A 20,873-nucleotide genomic window follows, 5' to 3' on the forward strand; every position below is an offset into this window, starting at 1 on the left:
ATTAAAACCGTGAAGTCGGACCCGTTAGCAAAACCGTTCACTGCCAAATGGAGTCCTACTATCCACACTCGAGAGAACGCATGGGTCCTGGGTAAAATGACCTTAAGAACATACAAATCTTCACACACATATAAAGCATGATCACTATAGAATATCACCATATAATTCTTCACACTCAGAGTGTCCTTGAAACGCTGAGGCACCATCTTCTATCCCTCCCATTGTAATCCAAGACAGGGTATTAGACGCTCTCGGTCCCCGCCTACACTTCAGCATAACAACCACCGAGATTCCTGACGCTTCTGTCTCGATTTCCCACAGACTTTGAATTTTGCCTCGTGACTCGTGAGAGGCTGCTCATCATACCCGGATCTTCATTTCAACACTTTAAAGAGAGTAGTCTTCCTCAAAAGATATATATATATATATATATATATATATATATATATATATATATATATATATATATATATATATACCCCTTCTCCCCAACCGTTTTTTTTATATTGACATATAATTGTCTTGCTGGAACGCATGAAATTCAGTTATGTATCAGTTCGATTCATGCCTTGTGAGGAAATTTTAACAAGACGTATAAGACGTCGTAGACCTTTAGAGGTGCCATTGGGACAGATTACAAACACCAGGCCGCAATGCAATCGATCAATTGATTCCAGATCCTAACTGATGCCGAAAACACCGTTGAGCGACTCCAGTATACAGAACTGGAATATTGTTTTTGTAATTTTAGCATTATACAGTTTTGGTCTTCAGTTAACGCTTTCAGTTTTAATTTCGTTTGGCGTCGTGACTGTTCAGCATACTTTTGATTTTAATTTTCTTAACACTTTTTACTGAGAGAGAGAGAGAGAGAGAGAAGAGAGAGAGAGAGAGAGAGAGAGTTTTTACCTGGATATCTGCTCAGTCGCTCGGTGATTTGCACATCGGTGGTTGTGGATGCGTTTAGAATTCGAACTGGTTGTTTGAAATTCGCCTCGAGTGATCCGTTTAAGGAAAAGGTTCAGTATTAGAATGTATGGTTGGTTGATCGAGTCGTTTCTGTATATTGGAGTCGCTCAACGGTGGTTTTCGGCATCAGTTAGGATCTGGAATCAATTGATCGATTGCATTGCGGCCTGGTGTTTGTCATCTGTCCCAATGGCACCTCTAAAGGTCTACGACGTCTTATACGTCTTGTTAAAATTTCCTCACAAGGCATGAATCGAACTGATACATAACTGAATTTCATGCGTTCCAGCAAGACAATTATATGTCAATATAAAAAAACGGTTGGGGAGAAGGGGTTTTATTATATATATATATATATATATATATATATATATATATATATATATATATATACACACACATATATATATATATATATATATATATATTCTAATAGGTGAGAATTGCCTGGGATATATTTCCTACGCTCTTCTGAATGCATAAAAGATCAAATTAATATGATATGGTACTTGGCAATGTCTAAACAGGTCGGTGTATCGAAGACAGAGTTACTGTGGAACATAACTTCGCCCATCGGTCACGCACAGCTGATATGAAGTTACAATGACGGAAGTTATATAAATAGAAGATAGATGACTGTTGGTACAGATGCCAGTCCTCCTAAACGTCCACAACTGTTAAGTCAAGGGAAGTTACAGAGTCCACTTATTGAATTGAATGTAGAATTTAGGTCAAAGACCGAGCACTGGGACCTATGAGGTCATTCAGCGCTGAGACGGAAATTGACAGTAAAAGATTTGAAAGGTATAACGGGAGGAAAACTTCGCGGTTGCCCTATGAATCAATTGTTAGGAGAGGGTGGAAAATAAAATGGAAGAGAATATGAAATGAGGTACAGTAAAAGGAAGGATAGAGGTTGCAGCTAGGGGCCGAAGGCACGCTGCAAATAACCTTCAATAACGCCTACAGTGCACCGCGTGAGATGCACTGATGGCACTACTCCCTATGGGATATATAACTAGAAAACAGCCATTCCTCTCGGTTCCTCATATGTCTCTTTCCTTCTTCTGCCAGACTTTGGAATTCTCTCCTTTCTGTTTGTCCAGACTTAACTAACCTTCTCCGGGTTATAGATCACTTGGTTCCCCTACTTGTTAACCTCTTCTTTGTGGAACACCACTTCTTTCGATCTGAATCACTTCATGATGTGAGGATTTCAATACCCTTCAATAAAAAGCTCACATCTAGAAGGTACTATATGGGAAAAGGCCTACGTACTTGCAAAGCGAGGTACTTCTTGATATTTCATGTTTAATATTATTATATATTACAGTGGCGAAACCATCAAGCACAATAAAAAAAATAGAGAGAGAGAGAGAAGAGAGAGAGAGAGAGGAGAGAGAGAGAGAGAGAGAGAAAAAAAAAAAAAATTTTATGACATACACGCGTAAACTGGGGTCCACGCCCTCATTTAGTGGAGCCTTCATCATCAAACATTTCTAATCTCTCTCTTTCTCTCAGAAGCCAGAATGTTCTTTAATATCGAATTCGCTCTAGCTCGGAATTAATATATCTTCATATACAATAACCGAAGGGGATTTTTTTTAGTTGATAATAATTTTCGGATTTAATAGATTTTCATATATAACTGAAAGGGAATTTTTTAGGCGTCACTGAAGTCCTGATTTTTCCTCTGACGAAAAACTCCCCTTCAGTTAACATGTATGAAAATATATTAATCCCAAGGCAGAGTGAATTGGATATTAAAAGGCACTTGTAGCTTAATGCATTTATATATGTGTGTGTGTTTAACATTAAGCTGAATCGTGGATTAAAACCCTGTGCAGACAGCTTTCGCAGCACTAACCGATTAATGACAAAAGGATCACGAACAATTCGTTGAACACACACACACACACATACACACATGCACACACACAGCGCCATTCACCTCTTTCTTGCATGTGCAAAACTTATTTTCCCCTTAGTCTCTCGAAACCCATACCCTGCCAACTCCAGTCAACTGACTACCAAGCTTATTTCAGAGCATGAGTCACCAGAGACAATTTCTTTTATTTTCTTTTCTTGAGAGAGAGAGAGAGAGAGAGAGAGAGAGAGAGAGAGAGAGAGAGAGAGAGAGAGAGAGAGATTTCATTCCAGCTAGTTCAGAAACACGCTGCGAGAGAGGATGGTGGGATGAGAGGGGGGGGGGGGGAGCATTTGGGAGTAAAAATGTCTAGTTTTGAGGAGAATGATGCAATTGGCTGATTGATCACTCGGATGACCCTTGACTCTTTATGTTTGTTTGTTTGTATGGTGTTTTTACGTTGCATAGAACCAGTGGTTAATCAGCAACCGGACCAACGGCTTTACGTGACTTCCGAACCACGTCGAGTGAACTTCTATCACCAGGAATATACATCTCTAACCCCTCAGTGGAATGCCCCGAGAATCGAACTCGCAGCCACCGAGGTGGCAGGCCAAGACCATACCGATCACGCCACTGAGGCGCTTTCCCCTGACTCTCAATTCCCGGGTGTGTAGGAACGGGAAAAATGCCGCGTAAAAAGTTAAGTAATCAACTCGAGCAATTAGTTAGAATTATGGATAAATAAATATTACACTAATAAAGACGATCCAACGAAAGAAGTCGTTCACTAAACAATTTATATTCTGCTAAAATGAACCGTAGCAAGACACTTGAACAAGAATTCATGAACCACACATATCTGGAACCATGGGCGTAGTCAGGATATCAGTCAAGGGCGGGGGACCGGATGGCGGGGAAGGGGGGTGGCCAAAAAAGGGGGGGACCACGGAGGGGGCCAAAAAAATCCTCTTCACAGATTTTTTCACTATTTTTATAGTGTACTATGAATATTTTGCTAGAGGTTCTAGTTTTCTGTAAAAGAAAACTATTAAGATGGCTATTTGTCTGTGGGTCCGCACTTTTTCTGTCCGCCCTCACACCTTAAAAACTACTGAGGCTGGAGGGCTGCAAATTGGTGCATTGATCACACACCCTCCAATCACCAACCATACCAAATTGCAGCCCTCTAGCCTCAGTACAGTTTATTGTATTAAAAGTTAAAATCAGGCATGGTCGTGCGTCTGGCAATGCCATGGGTCCAACACAGGCCACTGCCGGGTTGTGACTGAAAGTTTCAAGGGATTTGGCTAAGAGTTTCCATTACAGCATTATTGCGCTCAAGACATTTCGGAGCAGTTTTTACTTGTTTAATTAGCCATTATGAACTTTTTTTTTTTGGGGGGGGGGAGGGGTGTCGTTAACTGGAATGAATCAATCACATTCCTTTGCTCTTGCGACTTCATACTTCATTTGTTTCCAATTACAAAAAATTAGAGGGAGGAACCTGGCAATGCTAATGGGCATTCGTTATAATCCTACCAAGTGTCTGTTCATGCCAATGGTACAAAATTAATAATAATAATTATTATTATTATAATAATAAAAACAAAGCAAGAGGAAGCGAAAATCCAAGCTCTGAAACTGCAAACATGCCTAGACCTTTTTCGAGGAACCGCTGAACTGCGTTAAATTCCTTCTGCTCCAGCCGCGAGAATATCGAGATCTGCGCTGTTAGCCTAAGCGAGATAAGGATGGGCCCAAACAAAGGCTGAGGAATGAGCAGGACCTGTGAAATCGCGGAATCATCAGCACGGTCAGTTGCACAAGAGAGTCTGGAGGAAATCATTACAGAACTCTCTGGTATAAAATTTGACAGCATTAATAAAAAGTTACTTGATTGAGAATGTAGTAATCACTTTATAGAGCCAATGAGTGAAGATGCCAATCGTATGTGCACTTTCTCTGAGAGAGAGAGAGAGAGGAGAGAGAGAGAGAGAGAGAGAGATGAAGGCAGTAATTGCAAACAGAGTCTAGTGTCCAACTGTTTCATACTAAGAGGCTACAACTTTAAATGTACAGTACTACCATCTAACAGTAATAGATTGCTCTCATTCACAAAAATCAAAGCTTTGACTTACGCTGAAACAATAAAATACAAACTGATAAATGAAAATCAATTGCAATCTCTAGTCTTTCGTATCAGAATAGGAGGAAAGAAGACTAAATCTCATTTCCTAGATTTCCTGGTGGTTTCTTTTCCAGTACCATTAACTTAATTCTTGTTATGGTTCTTTAGTCACGTAATGGAAATAAACTTTTACGTTATTGAAGGGCAAAAGATATTATAGATCACTGTTCGTTCATAGTTTTGCTTTCCTACACATTTTAATTTACAACACTCACTAGGTATCCTCCATTACATTGTACATTTCCTTTTACTACAAAAACGAACCCTTCACAGGATCAACCAACGTCTAATCTTCGTGTCATATTTGTTCAGTGTTGCAGGGGCCACATCATAGACCTATGGCCATCACCTAGCTCCCTTATATGTGGGTGGTTACACTTAATTAGTTTTCTCACAACAAACCTGTTCTTTTTTTTGATCTTCTTATAATTCATTTTCAAGTCATCATATCCTTTGCCCTAGTATTAATATCTAGAGAGTTAACCCACTGCTGACATGATAACACCACAGCAATACCTTAGGACAAACGGAACAGCTGATCTTGAAAGAGCAGGAGAGAAAGAAAAACAAACCCTCGAGGGTTCAACGCGGAGGAGACAACTTACCTTAGGCATCTGAACTGAAATTTCGACGAGAATCACTGTGCAAGATGTCACACCATTATTCCTGTTCCATGTGAGCGATATCCTGTACAGACAGTTCCACAAAAACAATGCCAGTCCATACACACAACACTAGTAAAGAGGAAAACGATTTTGACGGACCCCGCAGGTTCTTTATCCCGATGTCTGGCCCAGGAGACTGAGGGTAGAAAGCACCACTGACTCGTCAAGTTAGACCGACTCAGCTGGCTGGGTAGGTCCCGACTCCCGACTACCGCGCCTCACAAGTCGCAGCTCACAACACCTACTGGCAATATTACCAGAACTTATGGGTTCCAGAACAGAAGACGCCCTAGCAATCCTAGCCCAGCAGGCATGTATAAGTTTTTTTTTTCCCCACAAAGCAATGTGTGAAGGAATATGTACTAAAGGCAAAAACATTTTAATAATTATTTTGCCCATTTATGTGTACATCAAGTACAAAACCGATGAGATTTTGTCAGCAAACATCCTGATCCACTGTATATTACATTATTATCTGTTGACATTTATAGGCGCGAGCGCACAAACTCGCACAGTACTTTGATACCACGAATAACTGTTGATTAGCTTACCAAAATAATGTCTGCAATCGATCTGGAGACCAGCATGGATACTCTTGGCTTATAAAAAAAATTAAAAAAGGATTTATTTATTTTTTTTTATAACGGATGACACTATTCAAGCAATAATTACAAATATTTTTGGTCTCATAATCTGCTGTTATATATTTTATCTAATTTTTCTTGTGAATATTTAAGTATTTGTGTATAAAATACTAATAGCTCGATCTTTACTTTCACTTATTTACGGAGTGATGCATACTAACCTTCCGTGTTATCAAACAAATTGTTTGATACCACATGCCCACAGAATTAGAGGATTGCGGTTCGAAGCCCAGGCAAGTGGATATATTTTACCAATGTAATTATCTTTATCGCATACAAGTTAAAAATCAAATACATATAGTTAAATCTGTGAAGCTTGTCCAAACCCTACGTTTGGGAAGAGATTTGTTCTATTGTTGGAATTGGCAATACTGGGAGTGGCACCGCGAAGTTGGGAACCGTTTCGCTTTCACATTGGTCTTAATTCGGATGAATGACAGCGACGTTATGCTTGCAATAATGCGTTTCTTATACAATTCTTAAGTTAACAGTATTATTTCCTTCACTGGGGATGTAAAGACCGTGCAAGAAACAAACGGAGCTCCAGCTGAAAGAGAATTCACGCGCTTACAAGGGTACGCTTCCGCAATTGTGCCGACCCCGTTACTGTGAACTATACCATTATATAGTGAAAATTAGCGTAATTTTGAAGCAGCAAAGTTTCCAAATGAAATGTAAATTAAATGAAATGAAATAATATCAAGAATGAGAGGTTATACATTCTTATATATACAAGAAATTGAGCAATGTAGGAATCCAAAAAGGAGGTGTCCATTTGCTCCAACTACAACACCCAGCATACCCGATCTGCCGATCGCCTCCCATATTCGGCCTAGATGTCTAGCAAGACAGTGGGCGTAGTCTTGCCAAGACTACTCCCACTTTCGTATTTTAAAAAACATGATGAAGATAAATTATAAATATCTTATATATCATAAACAGGGGCGCTTTATAAGTGAATTATGCAAAAGTTCGAAATGCAAAATATGACTATCCTGGCAACTGCAAGACGGATTGGTGGGCGTTTTTTTTTTTTTTTTTTCTATTTGCCATTCCTGCTTAATTTGGTATTAATAACCAGCTCTGGCATGCCATTCGTTACAGATTTAACGGCTCCAGTTATAATATTTGCTACTCTACATTGCAAGTCATATACCATATTACGAGATATTAAAATACCTACAGACATTCAGCTTAAACATTTCCTTTCGTATATATTCAGTCTTGTTTCATGACATCAGTTGGTCATCATTATTCTCGTGTCTCTGACAGCATGTTGTCTGATTCTTCTTCAGGCCTTTTGAATAAAATATTACTTACATTAATGAAATGTCTCAGGTGAATTTTATGCGTCACTTTCGGACTCCCTTGAAGGTAAATGGTGGTACTGTTTCATTTTACATACCTCATTCCTATTGGGACACTTCAGCTGTTCTTCCACCGTCCTTAATATTAAAACAAAGCCAGTTCTTGAATTAAAGATCATTATCTCCTGTCCTTACCGGTTATACTACCCTAATTATATATATATATATATATATATATATATATATATATATGTATATATATATATATGTATATATATATATATATATATGTGTGTGTGTGTGTGTGTGTGTGTGTGCGTATGTACGTATGTATTAATGTATGAATGTATGTATGCATGTGTATATAAAATGTTTATGAAGTAAAAATGGAACCTATGAGAGGTGCAGTTCCATGATATGTGGATAAATGAGCGCTTGAGAAAAAAAAATAAGAAAGGAAAAGAAAGCAAGCAATAAGAATAGAGGAAATGTTAACAAAAATTCTAAATTCTAAAGAAAAATAAAACGTTTCCCTAACAGGGAAATAAATCACAAGAGAAAGATTAGTGAACAAAGAATCACAGAACAAATCATGTAAAGGGAAAGACAATTCCTGAGGTAAATGATGGAGAGAGTATTACGAAGATTTATAGAGTTCGGAAGATAGAAGAGATACAAATCTTAATCACACAAGAGCACAAAGGGGTTTGAATGCTTTTCCAAGTGAACATTGAGGACGAGAGGATGTAATTCAGGGGTTCGAGACTGGTGAGACACTTACGTTCAGTGGTGAGGAGTGACTGAGTGGCTGACCAGTGTCAGTAAGTATTTCTAGTTGAAGGAAATGTTCGAAGTAATTGTTTCTGGGCATAGGTTGGGCAAAGAAGAGGTTGTTTGGATCTTGTTTTTATTATGTTATGTTAGAGGTTTGAAAGGAAAAGGAAAAGTCTTTGCGTCTTATGAGGGCCTATAAAAAACTGATAGAATCAGTAGAGGGGTAATGTGGAGGATGCTGGGAATGTATGATAAAGATCACGTGTTTTTGAGACCATTTAAAAGTGTGTGTGTTTTTTTTTATCATAGAAGTGAAAGGTATGTAAGAGTACGCCAAAGGAAAAATTGCTGGTTTGGTGTAAAAATTGGTCGAAAAAAAAGGAGGAAATCATGTTGTCTCTATGGCTGTTCAATATTTATGGAATATATAACGATGCAATAACTCAGAGAAGGAGCAGTTGATGCAGATGAAAATCCGTGAAATGAGAAAATTAGCCGAAGAATGGCGTTTGGCAAGATTGATATATGTAGTTGCTGCTGTGCTGTTTGGGCGTAAATATAATAAGTGATGGTAGGGATGAGAGAAGAGGTGAATCTCAAAGTAGGTGAAGTGAGAAAGGCAATGAGTGTGTGCATAGACCGGGAACAGACTGGAATTGTTTATGGAAGCCAAGGTGGAAGTTCATAAAGGAACTGTAGAATCAATTGTCCTTTATGGAAGAGAAGCGCGGCTGCACTACAATGCCAAAGAGAGATAAAATGTTAAACCTGTTGAGATGAACTTTTAGTGTATTATTTGCAGCATATAAGAGTTGGGTAGATGGAATGGGAGAAGTATTGTAAAGGAAGAGCCTCTGTCTTGGACGCGCGAGAATGGGATGAGGAGCAAATTGAGTGTAGGATGATTTCCCACTCATCTGTTGTGTCTTCTGTGTAGGTGTATGAAGTGCTAAATGTTGCGGAGGTTATAGCATTTAAAGTATGAATGTGGCAGTGACCATTGTTTTCATTTTTCTATGTAGCCACCCTCTTTTTGAAGTAAAAGCTTAATGCTGAATTTCAACAATGATGTTGCTTTTCTGTTTGTCCGCCCTCAGATCTTAAAAACTACGAGGCTAGTGGACTGCAAATTGGTATGCTGATCAGCCACACTCCAATAATCAAACATTCCAAATTGCAGCCCTTTAACCTCAGTAGCTTTTATCTTATTTGAGGTTAAGGTGAGCCATGGATAGTGCTAGCGGTACCGGCCGCCAACGCATCTTCACTTAACCGCATCTGGGGAGCAATTGAGCTCTGCCCGGTCGTGGCTGAGAGTTTCATACTGCAGCACATCGAGAGTTTCATACAGCATTATAAGCTGTGTAGAAAAATCAATAGCGCCTAAGTATCTTCGACACATTTTTTACTTGTTTATATTTGCCTCCACTTGTATGATATTTTCAAACGATTCTCCACCACTAAAACTTTATTTACAACGACCTCGCACGAAAGCAGCTGGTGTTAACTATAGCTGAGTCTTGGTGACGCTAGTTTACATCGATCAGTCAATTCTGTATTATCATCCGTTTGTTATTTTCATCTCTTCTGTTTCTGCTCAGTCGCATCTGGGTTTTCTGTTCTGTGGAATTTGTCAAGGAAGTAAATGGCCGTTCAGGCGCGTTCAGTATGTTCTTTTTGAACATTCATATTGACTCAGTCATGATAATAACAATGATGGCGATGATGATATGAAAAGCTCACGTACTAAAAAAAATTTTCAGTGTAACAACGATAACTTTAGACACTCAGAAAAGTTTGCATGGCGAAAAACCTGCTAGAGAACTTTCCTGTTTTCAGATTATGGTTTTAGTTGATTCTGAAAAAAAAATTCACAGCAGATTATTTAAGAAATGATTCGGTAGGACCTGCTCGTTTGTTGAATCAGATCTCTGGGGAGAACAAGTACGTGTCCCCGTATATCAGGAAGGTCGTTATGTTACATATATAATGTGCTATGATGCATGACAATAATATAATGAAGTATCAATACAAAACGTCTTATTCTGGACGAAATGCGGTCTGGGCTTTAAGGTTAAACTTCATAATCGCTTATTATTGTCAAACTGTGTACACAAGACCACACACATGCGCACACCCACACACACGCACACACACAGACACACACACACACACACACACACACACACATATATATATATATATATATATATATTATATATATATAGATATATATATATATATAATAGTTTAATGCGTACGTGTGTGTTAACAAGTGTACGCGCGTGAAACAAGTTACGAGTGGATCCAGAACGAACCCACTTCAAGTACTCTGTACTTACAATGTCCGTCATATTCCAAGGCTCCTGGGGTCTGCTGAGTGCAAAGGATTTCTTAGCTGCCGTTAAGCTTCCGCTCTTGTTTTTCTCTTTGGTATTTTTCTAGCAGCAGGAACTTTGGGAGCGCAAAGCAAACTACACGTTGCGTGTTTTAACCAGAAGATTTTTATATTCACTTGGATAAATGCTCTAGCGTGTCATAATAATACTACATTATTACAGCAGCAGCCAACGGGTCTGAACGTTTTATTGACGCCCCCGGTCAACCTACCGTTCAACAGAGCTTCCTGTGTCTTAACTCAATGTTGTCCCGTCTTGTTGGTGTACCCTTCGGACACAATGTCTGCAGCTGAAGAATCTCATAAGGCTGGGCCAATGGATTTGTTTTCAGAAAAGAAGAAATTGTGCCCTTCATTATTTCAAAAACGATGGGCAGCTGTTCCTCATGAAGAGAATAAAGGGAAGGAGGAGCAGAAAAAGGCTGAGGGTTATATATGCGGTTGAGGGCAGAGGGAACCCTGCATAAACCTTTTGATTTGTATACAGTATGCTGAGCGAGGCACACTGTATGCCGCAACCATGCATTCATTCTTGAACCTGAATGGAGTAATGAACGAGAGATTTATTGATGTACTCCATCAAGAACTGATTTTCTGGATACGAGTCACTACAAAGAATTTCTTTACGGAATCATTGACAACATTTACAAAAACTGCCTGTGACACTTCTGAATATTGCACCGGAGAGTCACTTATTTGTTACATAAAATGGCAAACAATGGAACATATATTTTTATAAAATAAAAAGTAAGTTCAACTTCATCGTATGGTAGAGGAAACCTAATTCATAGAATTACAACGGGGTTACTCCGCCCCGTTTTTTTTTTTATATATATATATATTTTGCTTAATGTCTCGGCTAACACCTTTCTCTCGGGTTTCACTTTGTATTTAGGTTTCCGTTAGATTTAATTTTATAACATAACCCTACTAATTTGCCCCTTCCGTAAAAAATAACGATAATATGAGAGGTAGCCGGGACGGTAAATCCCAAAATTTACTCCTCTGTCTTGTTCGGACGTGTCCACACAACAGGAAAATATGCTATAGACACAGTCGCAAACACATATGTAATATACTTAAATTTACATGTGACAATAATGAAGATCTATACGGGTCATGTCCGAGACAAAGCTATGACATGTTTAAAACATCAACTGAGTCACTGTTAAAACACAGAGATGTCCGCGCCAATGTGTTTTTAAGCTATGTTAATAAGAAAACCAAAGTCTAGGTCCTTGAGTATTCTCAGGCACTTGGCAAAGATTCAGGGCAACGGTAGGGAACAGTAATTCATTTGAACTAGGATGGTGCTCATTATTTCAACTATGATGATGCTCAGCCACATGTCACCAAGCCAACGACTTAGTGGTAATCCAAATTAGTGTTTTATACAGCTTTCCCATATTTGTTACGGCTCGTTTTAGCCTGTCTAGTTAAAAAATTAACAGGAGGTACTTAAAGGAAATTAGAGAAAGAAGCGAACACTTATTGAAAAGGAAAAAAAACAAACAAATAAATAAATAGATAAAAAGGCAAGTAAATTATTAAAAATCAAGAATTGTATAAGGGTTATAATGCATCGCATCCTTACTTGAACTTTTAAAGTTCCAATTGAACGAGAGTCACAAGTTACATCTAAAATAGTTAAAGCTTCAGACTCAGTCAGCAGTCCAATCCACCTGAAGGGGAGGAGGCAGTCGGAAATCTATACAATCTAGATAGGTAGCAACAGACAAAAAAAAAAAAAGAAAGAAAAAAAGCCAAATGAATCTTGTGTTAATTTACAGATATTTTTGGTTTCAAGTTGAAGAAAACCAATACAGAGTAATATAAAAGAAAGATGAAATGAAAATAAGAATTTACTTTATTAATTGTGTCAATGTCATTAGTCTCTTTACCTATTCCCCTGTGTAGATAAATTTTTTGGCATTGCACAGAGTCCAAGCACATGTCTTTGTCAAGCTTCAGTTAAACGTAGCTTAATCAAAATAGATTTGCTACACACACACACACACACACACACACAACACACACACACACACCACACACATATATATATATATATATATATATATATATATATATATATATGTATATATATATATATATATACTAACCAGTAACCGTGTTTACCTCAATAGGGAGGGGCTTCAGTCAGTCAATAGCAGGTTCATCTTTCAAATGCTAATGCAAAGACGAAATCCTTGTGAATATTATTCCCATATCTGCTACCCAATTACTTACTTTGTCAGGCCTTTGGCCAAATTTTCTTCTTTCAGATAAGTAGCTTAGCAAAGGTTTGGTGTGCACAGCCTTAAGGCCCGTCCACACGATCGAGCTTTGCTCGACGAACTCTGTTCGATGTGACGTCAGAAGCGGAGAAACGGTGGATAAGGTTCTGACTTTTCCCGCTTCTGACGTCACATCGAACAAAGTTCGACCGTGTGGACGGGGTTTTAATGTCTCACGTCTCCTATCAGCCGCCTTTACACAAGAGCCCTTGCTGCCGTAAAGCTGACATAATCAAAATGGCGTAAGCAAAAACAGCTTTCCCACCACTGACATCTCTAAAAACCTTGTCAGTAACCATAACCTATAGTGTGTCAAACCAACGCCATCTTGTCAATTCAAGATGGCGTTGGTCAAACGCCCAAGATTGCAAGAGTGTGGTCGGGTAGAAAAAGCAACACAATCACATCTATTTTGTCTTTTAAATCTTCCCTTAACGTTAATCCTTTGTTTATGGTTTTGCCTGAGATATGTCATTTACTATGGTTTCCTCTTTGGCTCCAAGCACTGACCTATCACAATGGCAACTTGAGCGAGATAGCCATTTATGTAAAACGTTGGTTTAAAATTAAGCCAGTAAGTGCCCGAGGCCGATTACTTTTCGCGAAATGAGGTTTGGCAGCACGGGTAAAAAATAATGCCACATTTCTTTGCTCTCACTGAAAAAAAACTGAGGTTTTTAATGAAAATATTCAAAGTCAAGTGTCTTATTAATGTTAGTTTTAAACTTATGGCTATACTTCAGAAAACATTTATCTAAATTTTAAGTTCTTCTATCGTATACTTCTATCATAACGAGACGTTTGTTAACACGGGAATTCCTAATTAGCTTCACCAGCGATCGTAGAGTTTGACAGACGGTAATTTTCTTCTTTTTGAACCATCCGGATAGCGTGTTTCACTGTCATTTGTCAGTCACATCACTTACATTTTTTCTTTCGGATCAGCAGGATAGCTTAGGTTTAATTACTTCAAGTACCACTTTTGTGTGAGAAGTCAGAAGTTCTTATACCTCATTTTGTCAGAGCCACCCAAGTCTTTATTCTGTCGGATGCACTTGACAGTTTCAAAATATGATAAGCGACCTTCATCCATGTTTTATTGTGGTAACTTGCTTTTTAATAGTCGTTGCTAATATCACGAACACCAGTTTCACTACCATGATGGACATTATCTATTATAGGGGCTCTACATTTTGTATATTTTGTTAACTTCTCTTTTGTCCGTGATTTCCAACACCTTTCCTCCTATACTACATCCTTTTGTCTATAATTATTCAATTATCCATCCTTCTATTTCACCTCAACCTTGGATGTTTGGATTATGCATCAGTATGAAGTGTAAACTTTAAATTTTCATCTAAAAATTAAATCATACATAGACTTCAGAACATCATAAACAACATGCAGTAGAATATCTTAGGCGCAAAGGTTACAACTGCTATTTATACGGATGAGTCCAGATCATCAAGCGTGGGATTTACCCCTAACAAAACATACAGCTTTTCTTGCTTAACAATTGTTTTCAAGGATGAATTCTGCGCAATACGATCAGCCATTAAAATTATTAAAGGTATGTCATCAGAGAAATTTGTCATTTACTGGGACTTAAGAAGTGCTACGATGAAAAAAACCGTTGCACAAGAAATTCAATTTTCACTTCTCAAATTATAAGATGGTGAAAATGTAAATCACTTTTGGATTTCTGCCCTTCCAGACTTTAAGGAAATGAAGAAGTTGATACAATAGCCAAAGTTGCAGCCACTGTGCCGAGATCACACGAAGATATATATTGCTCTGAGTATTATTCAACATCCCAAAAACTCATTATTATAACAGAACAAGTAAAAAATGAGCAGAAGTTTTTTCGGCGCAATTGAGTTTTCTGTACATCGTATGATTAAGGCCACCGAAAATAGATCTATCTTTCGGTGGTCTCGGTATAATGCTCTGCGAGCAGCGGCCTATGAAACTTTAACCACGGCCCGGTAGTTGGCCTGCTTACATCGTTGCCGGAAGCACGATTATGGCTAACTTTAACCTTAAATAAATAAATAAATAAATAAATAGAAAAAACTACTGAGGCTAGGGGGCCGCAATTTGCTATGTTTGATGACTGGAGGGTGGATGATCAACATACCAATTTTCATCCTTATAACCTCAGTAGTTTTGAAGATGTGAGGGCGGACAGACAGAAAAAGTGCGGACGGAGAGACAAATCTGAAATATGGAATTCACCACATCAACAGGAACGACACACACAAGTCATTTTAATTCGTCTTAGAATTGGTCGCTTTTGTACAATATCAGATGAACAGACTCCATGATTCAATGCCCATAAGTACAAGATGTAAAGTACACGAACGGATAAACGTTTTTTATGTGAATGTCCAAACTACGTATATTCGACAAAGAATGACCTGTTTTGGAAACAAATCAATTAAAGAAATTTTGCTAGAATCCCCATTTTTTTATAGTAACCCAATAATACAAATTAAAAAGCTGTAATTTAATAAGCATAATCTAAACATCTTTATTAATAAATATAAATCTTTCGGTCTAGCCCTGTGAGAGCTCAACAAATTAGCTCAATGGACTGGTTAATCTTCTTTAGAAAAATAATACATATTTTCTCGAATTTCTAAATGAGGCTTCTAACTTCAAACTATCACATCCGAACATGATTTTATTTATTTATTTTTTCGATTTGCAAGTCTGTGTATTGATAATGAAATTTAAAACCCTTTCTCGTCATTCCACATGTGGGTGGTCAGAATGGAAAAAGAAAGGAAGGAAAAAAACTGTTGTGTCAGACAAGCTCAGCCTAATCAGTCTGTGTAAGTCAGTTCATCTCAAACGATTCTCCTACACAACCTGTCAGGTTTCTTTGATTTGTATTCTAACATGTGGAAAAAACGCTTCTTATTATGTTGTTCAGCGAGAGATTTCTGGCTACATGTAAGATGTTCAAAGCCAGTGACGTCGTTTTCGATAAGAAAATGATAAGATAGGATTCTCCTTCTGTCATCCCAAACCGAGAACAGGTTCTGTGCTTGAGGGAGAGAGGAAGTGGAAACCTGATAAGAGTATGACCCACAGCACATTAGCGTTCAAGACTCACCGTCTGAATTGTATTGCTAGAGATCACATACTAGTAATGTTAAAAGTTGACAGTCATCTACACTGAAGTTTTCAATTTTATTAAAGATTTTTTTTTTAAAGTGAGATTAAGCTCTCCAAAGTCAAACTATGAATGATAAACTTTGCACTCAAGTAACTAGGATATTTTCTCCAGGACTGGATTTACAAAGAAACACCAACGTTTTACTTAAGAGAACAACACCGTCAAGTTAGTTTTCAATTACCTTCCCTTTATCAGATGTTATTCTTCTTTTTCAAAAATGTTGAATTTTTTATGTCTCCTTTTATTGTGGGACATCTTTTGACAATTGGCTTTAAAGTATTTTTTTTGTACAGCTGATGTAGTTTTCCTTTTGTTCTCTGGACGATGCATCATACTTTCTTCGTTAACATTTCAAGACTTCCCTCTATCTCCTCATAATGAATTACAAGGTGAAATCGATGTCTGGCCCTAACAGAATAAATATATATCAACCAAACGTTCTTCTGGGATTTCATTCCATTTTCTGGAGGCCACTCCATATTTTTTTTATTTTTTATTTTTTTTGCCCCTGTCTCAACACAAAGAAATGAAATGGGAAAAACAACGCATGACTTTCCCAGAACATGACTCAAAATTAGGTGGGGTACGAAGAAGACTCCACGAAGGATAATGTCCCGTCTAGCCAAGGAAGGTCTCACGCTGACCCTTAAATGGTGCTTCAGTAACATGACTCTCGCAGTTCTTCCCTCCTTCCCTCCCTCCCTCCCTCGTTCAAACGTCCCCATCCTCGGTAGGCAAACATATCAGACACTCCCAGGGTAACCTTAGGCGCAAACAGCTTTATCTCCCTTATACAGTGGTCGAGAGTCACGCCTACGAGGCTAATCCTGTATGACGTCATGATCTCGAGTGCCATCTTTTTGCGGGAGGTTAACACCCATGAGAAAGAGGGTAAATAAATGTCAAGGAATGATTTCATTGTCATTATCATCATCAATATTATTCTTATTGTTGTCACTGTTAATTAAGTTCATGATACATATGGCGGATGTGTGTGGTATTATTCATATTCATATTTCAACTTCACACTCCGTGGGATCTTACGTTGTGCTTGTTCATAATCATCATTCCATCCATATTATTCCCTTGAATTTTCATAAGGTCTATATAGGATATAATATAATATCAATATACCCTCAATATTATATATATATTTACGATGATAGATAATCTATATATCTATATATATCTATATATATATATTATAATGCTTTCCAGGTTGAGCAAAGATATATAGACTTCAGGAGGCTCCACGATACACATGTTGTTAAAAGGCTAAGTTTATTAACAAACAAACAAAACGTTTCGCTCTAAAGACGCAGTGCATCATCAGTCTGTGAAAAGTAAAGGACACAATTAAATACTTATTTGCATAAAAGGAATTCATAATGCAATTAAAATTACAAGTTAAAACAATAAAAAGTGAAAGCATAAAAAGCACATAAAACAGAAAACAAAAAGAGACTACCAAAACACCAATCGTTAATAAGCAGGAGAGAAGAGGGAATAACATACAATGGCGTCCAAGGCCAGACGACAACTATGCCAAATACAAAGTTGCTGAGGAAGTATTACTATTGAGAGAGGGAACCAGTCTTTTAATATATAATGATTCTAAAGTTGTTAAGTGGTCTGGGTTCCTTACATAACCAATTATTTAGAAGTGTTGTTTCATGACTTCGGTTTTACATAATGCGGCATGATTTTTAATATTAGAAAATTCTGGCTGCTTGATTCTTTGGCCAGTGCGAAAGCTAAAACCCAAATGGCTGCAATATCTGACCTGCAGTAACCTCCGCGTCGATCCAGCGTAAGAGCCCGGACATCCAGGGCATGTGAATTTATAAACCACATTGGATCGCATGAAGGACTGCAGGCGATATTTGAAATAAAAAAATGATCCTATTGTACAGGGGTTGTTGGAAATAAGTTTGACTTTAAGACAGGGGATTTCCTTTTCAATTATTCATGTGAGATTTAAGGAAAATTTAGAGTCAGACATATACGGGATTGAGGCATAGGATAATATTTTGGGAACATCAAAGTTGACAGTTGGAGGTTGTAAAAAGTGTGTTAATAATTTGGTGATTTTGTAAATCATATCTTGTGGATATGAGTTTATCTTGAAAAAGTTGAATAAAAAGACTATTTCTTTGTGAAATATTTGCCAAGTTGAAGAATATTTTAGAGCTCTATGGACCAAGGTGTAGATGGTATTAAGTTTGATAGAGTATTGACAAGAGCTATAGTAGTTATTGGCTAAGACCGTATATGTCCGCTTTCTGTAAACAGAAGTAGTGAACTCAGAATTATGTCTCATTACATTAATATCTAAAAATGGAAGACTACCTCCGCTCTCTACCTCCATGGTAAATTAAATGTTTGGATGGAGTTGATTAATATATTCTAAAAATAAAGAACATTGTCAAGAGTGCTGGAACAAAACAAAAGTATTATCAACATATCTGCGATAAAAAGAGGGTTTAAAATTATGATTGCACTGGTTTAAAAATTTCGTTTCAAGGTCAGACATAAAAAAGTGAGCAAGCAAAAATGGGGCCCAGAGGCGACCCCATAGCAACTCCATCGACCTGCGAATAGTTGCTTATTAAAAATGAACATTGAATCTTGCACTGCAAGTTCAAGTAGTTGTTTAAAGATGGATCTGTTAAAACCATGAAAAACTGTATCTTTGGTAATAAAAACTATCTAGAATAATACTGATTGTTTCATTAAGCGGGATATTTGTGAAAAGAGACTCTACATCAAAACTTACCATGTAATAGTCTCCATCTTAGTTGGTAATTTGCTGTTGGAATTCGTAGTCATTTTTTAAAGAAAATTCATTGGTGAAAAGAATACTTGGAACAGGGCGCCAACAGATATTTGCTTTAAAGGATGAAAATGGAAATATTATCAACAAAAGAGATGAAGTGATAAAAATTGCTGAGGATTTCTATACAATGCTGTGCAGTAGTGATATAGGAAATAACTTTGTCAATGGAAATAATGAAACACCTGAACCGGTACCAAAAATAACAGTAGGAGAAGTAAAGAAAGCATTAAAAGGCATGAAAAGAAACAAAGCTGCAGGAGTAGATGGCCTAACAATTGATTTAATAATAGATGGAGGAGATTTCATAATAGTAAAACTCGCTGAACTTTACACAAAATGTTTGGAAGAATGCTCTATACCTACAGCTTGGAAAAACTGTATCCTTATATTAATTCACAAAAAAGGGAGACACAAAAAACCTGAAAAATTACCGCCCAAAAAGTAATATATGAAATATTTACAAAGATCATATGAGGCCGAATAGAAAGGCAGCTGGACTTTAATTAACCATGAGAGCAGGCGGGTTTTAGAATCGGGTATTCATCAACTGACCATATCTATGTATTTAACCAACTTTAGGAAAAATCAACAGAACATGACAAAGCACTATGTATGGCATTTGTAGACTATGAGAAAGTTTTTGATTCTGTCAAAACTTCAGCAGTAATGAAAACTCTTCAAAAGCAAAGAATAGACGAGTCTTATGTTAGAACACTTGATATCTATACGGGTAGTACAGCCAGCTTAAAACTACATAAAAACAGTGAGATATTTCCGATTGAGAAAGGAGTTGGAATTTAGAATGAGAAAATGTAAGAATTAACATTAATGGGGAATAGTGCCTTAACAACTTAAGATTTCCAGATGACTTAGTTCTACTCGGTGAACCAGGGGAGGAATTACAAAAGATGATAGAAGATTTGAATAGAGAAAGCAGAAATGTAGGACTGAATATGAATATGAGTAAAACTAAGATAATGTTCAATGAAAATGCAGAGACAACAAATAAGAGTTATGGACGAACCTCTAAAGATTGTTAATGAATATACGTATTTAGGATAGTGTTTCCCCAGGACATGAGACCGAAATTAAAAGAAGGATAAGCATGGGATGGAGAACTTTTGGTAAACAAAGTGAAATTATGAAAAGTAAAATGCCACTTTCTCTAAAAAGAAAAGTATTTAATCAGATGGTCCTACCAGTATTAACCTATGCCTCAGAGCCTTACTATAGCCTTAGAACATAGGCTAGTTACAACTCAAAGAGCTATGGAAAGAATAATGATGGGAATAACACTAAAAGACAGAAAAGAGCAACATGGATACGAGAGCAAACTAAAGTAGAGGATATTCTAACAACTGGTAAGAAAAAGAAATGGACGTGGACAGGACATATAATGAGAATGTCAGATAATAGATGGACGAAAAAAATAACAGGATGGGTCGCTAGAGATTGCAAACAAAGCAGGGGAAGGAAGAGAAGACGATGAATTGACGAGCTAAGAATATTTGCTGGTATAGACTGGCCTAGAAAGACCATAAACAGAAGGGCAAGAAAGGACATGTCTCAGTCCTTTGTTCTGCAGTGGACTAGTAATGGCTGATGATTATATATATATATATATATATATATATATATATATATATATATATACATATATATATATGTGGTTACAAATAGACAGTAGTTCTTCGCTGGACGAGTGGTTTACGTGCTCGGTAGCCCTGAGTTCGATTTCCCGCTCTGC

The 20,873-nt window shown here is 37.4% G+C and overlaps 1 protein-coding gene across 1 annotated transcript in view; it reads right to left on the bottom strand.

The window, feature by feature from the left end:
* Window positions 1–5,920, bottom strand: part of LOC135226561 (laminin subunit beta-1-like) — a gene marked incomplete in the record, with an annotated part of 308,726 nt that extends 302,806 nt beyond the window's left edge. Inside the window, 1 exon segment of the mRNA XM_064266238.1 lies at window positions 5,633–5,920.
* Window positions 5,921–20,873: the final 14,953 nt, after the last annotated feature.

This window comes from Macrobrachium nipponense, chromosome 14 (genome assembly GCF_015104395.2).
Source record: "Macrobrachium nipponense isolate FS-2020 chromosome 14, ASM1510439v2, whole genome shotgun sequence".
Taxonomy (NCBI): domain Eukaryota; kingdom Metazoa; phylum Arthropoda; class Malacostraca; order Decapoda; family Palaemonidae; genus Macrobrachium; species Macrobrachium nipponense.